Source organism: Rhineura floridana, chromosome 11 (genome assembly GCF_030035675.1).
Source record: "Rhineura floridana isolate rRhiFlo1 chromosome 11, rRhiFlo1.hap2, whole genome shotgun sequence".
Taxonomy (NCBI): domain Eukaryota; kingdom Metazoa; phylum Chordata; class Lepidosauria; order Squamata; family Rhineuridae; genus Rhineura; species Rhineura floridana.
The window spans coordinates 36,862,720-36,866,763 of NC_084490.1; the positions used below are offsets into that span (position 1 = coordinate 36,862,720).

Here is a 4,044-nt window from a genome sequence, read left to right on the forward strand (position 1 = left end):
TTGCTTTTTAAAAATCCTTGCAGGAGGATCACATAGGAGAAATCATGAAGATGAACTTAAACACCACCACCACGGTTGAATTTGTGCTCATGGGAATCTCTCACAGGTCCGATATACAAGCTGCACTCTTTGTTGCCTTCCTGCTGATCTACCTTTTCATCCTGTTGGGGAACCTGCTGGTTTTTGTTGCCACCATTTCAAGCCACTCTCTGCACACACCCATGTATTTCTTCCTTAGGCATTTGTCTCTTTTGGATATGTGCTATACATCTGTAACTCTTCCTCACATGCTTGTGAACCTCATGTCAGAGAGGAAAACTATCTCATTCTTAGGTTGTGTCATGCAGCTCTTCTTCTTCATCTTCCTGGGGGCTGCTGTGTGTTACCTTCTGGCTATTATGGCATATGACCGTTACCTGGCGATCTGCCACCCACTGCGCTATATGAGGCTCATGACCAGGAGAGCCTGCTTCCTGCTGGTTTCTGGATGCTGGTTCAGTGGGTTGTCCATATCTCTTGTGCAGACATGGTTAGTATTTTCCCTCCCCTTCTGTGGCCCGGATATCATCAACCACTTCTTCTGTGATATCTCTCCACTTATGAAATTACACTGCCCAAACTCCTACATAAATGATGTGGAGAGATTTCTAACTATATTTCTAGTTCTCATCACACCATTCATATTTATATTGGTTTCCTATATTCTGATAATTGTGGCCATCTTGAAGATTACTGTAGCGGATGGTAGGCACAAGGCTCTTGGCACCTGTTCCTCACATCTGCTCTCTGTGGTCCTTTTCTATGGCACAGCTATGTTCACATACTTGAGGTCCAGTTCTAATTATTCAGCGCCTATAGACAAATTCCTGTCCCTCACCTATGCTCAACCCTATTATCTACAGCCTAAGGAACAGACAAGTAAAAGATGCCCTGAAAAGTATGTTAACCAAAACCAGACATTTTGTAGGCAACTGAAACATTTTGGTGTCTGATTAACTAGATAGTCTTTTGGGAAATGCCCATGCACTTCTTAAGGAACAAATCCCTTGATTACTCTTGTGGCACAGTTGACCTTTCTTCCTTGAGAAGCTGGTGGTGTTAGAGCAAGGTTAGGGTACATTTTGCCCTCCGGTTCTCCCAGCAGCCTCTTCCTGGATGGCTAATTATCAGGGATAATGGGAGCTGTAGTCCAACAACATCTGAAGGGTGACAGGTTCTGAACCCCTGTGCTAGAGTGAGATACGTAGCAGTAATGATGCCACATGAATAACAAAAAGGCCCAAATAAATTAAATTGCACATAAAGTGTATGTCTTTTTTCTCTCTCCCTTTAGAAATATTAGCAGCTGCTATTCACTGCCCTCCAATGCCAGCTTTTCTTCCAGGGTTGATAATAACAATGGGGAGGGCATTGACAGGACCATGGCACGGGGCAAAGGGCAGAACTTTATTATTACTCCTCTCCTGGCTGCTAAAACTAAAGGGGGTGGAGACAGACATGTTAAATGCAACCACATAATTAACTGCTTCTTCCACGCTGGATATTTACTGTGTAATAATAACAATGCTTTGTTAGCTCATTTTTCAGAGAGCACTTGTGACGTAGTGTAAGCAAATCCATGTTTGGATTTCCCTCCATTTTTTCCGGTAGAACTAGATTTTGTTTTTACACAATGAAACAGCTGTGCAATTTCCCAATAGATGACCCATCACACAGCTTTTCGATTGGTTTTGAGATCAGTTCTAGACTACGTAGACCACTCTATATATTTATTTTTCTGTTGTCCAGCTCTCCTCTTGAGGAAACTCTGTTGCTTTAACTTTTCACTTTCTTAAGAATATTTCTGTTATAGGAATTTCCTTTTTCCCCTTCCCTGATGAAGCAGAGGGAATAATTATAACTGGAACTGCAGGGAGTATTACTTAACCTTTCTCTCCACCTTTGTTGTTATATGCCTTCAAGTTGACCCCGACTTATGGCGACCCTAAGAATCTTTTGTGGATATATTCATAGGGTTTTCATGGTAAGAGGTATTCAGAGGTGGTTTACCATTCCCTTCCTCTAAGCCTATGGCACCCGGTATTCCCAGGTGGTCTCCCATCCAAGAACTGACCAGGCCTGACCATGCTTAGCTTCTGAGATCAGATTAGATTGGGTGTGTTCAGGGAAGTATGGCCGTAGACCTGTCCACATTATTTTCCCCATAAAAATGATCCCCCCCCCGCAGTGAAATTTGTGGATGGGAATGGTGGGTTGCCCACCTTGCTCCACAATGTCATTTTGATACTGGTTATTTGGAAGCGGAGTTCCTATTTCACTTGTATCTTAAAACAGAGCAGACCAGAGCCAAAAATGAATGTGAATGTTACCTTTGTATAGCAGACTAATTTCTTCAGACTCACATACAGCCCGGTAGCCATGGAGATGGACCTCCCCCAGAACTGTCCCCCCCTGGAATTATTTTTTAAAAATGTATTTTTAATTTGTGACATGACATACAGTGACAGCCTCCATTTAAAGAATGACAGCTTCTTTTAAGAACAGGAGCCTCTGAAAATCCAGTGAATAACGCATGGCAAGTGCACAACAAAAGCCTCATCTGGAAGAGCCCCCTGACTGATCACAGTCACCTTATAATTACTGAAGTTATCCTTAAAAAAAGCTGGTATAGTAACATGACCCTTGAAGTGTTAAATATCACAACTTTATATCATGGCCTAGAGTTCAGCTCCACCCGTTGGACTTTCCTTTGCTCTGCTTTTCAGTTTCAGTTGTGTTCTCTACCCAGCCAGCAATAAAGAAGCATGTTTGTTTTCCTGAAGTAAGAACTAAGAATTTGTATATTCTGCAGTTATTATGATTAATAGAGCAGGACTGGGTACTTATTGCTTAATGGTGAAATAAGGAGATAATGTAAAGTGATCTGAAAAAATATCTACCCTAAGTTACCCTTTACAATTTTAAAGTATTCACTATACTCATGTGGCTATTTTTCCTTTTTCTTGAGTACTTGATGGCAAAGCATGAGAACATCCCTAGCGAAATAGAAACACAGTTGTGCATGCTACAGTTAGTGGTTGGCTGGCTGGCCACTTAGGCTGTAACTCAGATCTAATGTCTGATTTTTCTAATGTGTACAGCTTAGCATGAGGTCTTATCAGAATGTCTGAAAAAGAAAGGACAGCTAGCCTTAATTCTGATAACTGTTTATATTAGTTTTAAAAAAATAAAAGCTGCAACTGTTCTAAAGTATGACTTTTAGATGCTATGTATTTTCTCTCTCTCTGAAAAGGTATATTGTGAGCCTACTATTCAGAAAGCTTTCTTGCATGTTTATCAATCACATAAAGTTTATGAAAGGAAGTCTATTATGCCGTAAATATTTTGCAAAGTTAAGGACTCAATCTAATTGACTTCAACAAGGAAGTTATGCATAATGTTCTCAGCACCGCTTTCCCTAAATGGTTGGCTATGGTTGCATTGTAATGTGCTCTTACTCTTTTTCTAAACCTGGGTGGTTTGGGTTTTTTTGTATTGGTATTGTCGTGGAACAAGATTAAAAATTTTTTTTTTGAGAAAACAAGCTCCACACTAATTTTTAATGTTTTAGTCATAGCACAAACTATTTCATTTGTTTTACACCTTTTGATATCGCTTTGTTCATCATTTAATTCCAGATATTCATACTAAATTTTCTGGTAACTTGACCCTTACTTAGCCCATTATTTATGTTAACAGAATCTCTGCATGGTGCAGAAGTGAGCCCTTTCCTCCCCCTGGCCTGTCCCTCACATCCTCTCCACCAGTGAATGGGGTGGGGGGAATTGGTTGGTGCTATGTGCCTCCATCCCCCCCCAAAATGGCCCACCTATACATGTGCTACCCCCATCTAACAAGGAAGGCTGGCTACAGGACTGCTCACACATCCCTCTTTATCCTCCATCATGGGAAGAAGTGCTATCAGAGTTCAAGAACTTATTCCAGCCAATCAAAAACACTGAAGGAGAGTGTAAAGCAGGGCTAATGAGGGGTGTGGGTCAGGAG

The 4,044-nt window shown here is 41.1% G+C and overlaps 1 pseudogene; it reads right to left on the bottom strand.

The window, feature by feature from the left end:
- Positions 1 to 2,064: 2,064 nt before the first annotated feature.
- LOC133368163 (5S ribosomal RNA) lies at positions 2,065 to 2,183 on the bottom strand (annotated as a pseudogene).
- Between the last annotated feature and the right edge of the window lie 1,861 nt (positions 2,184 to 4,044).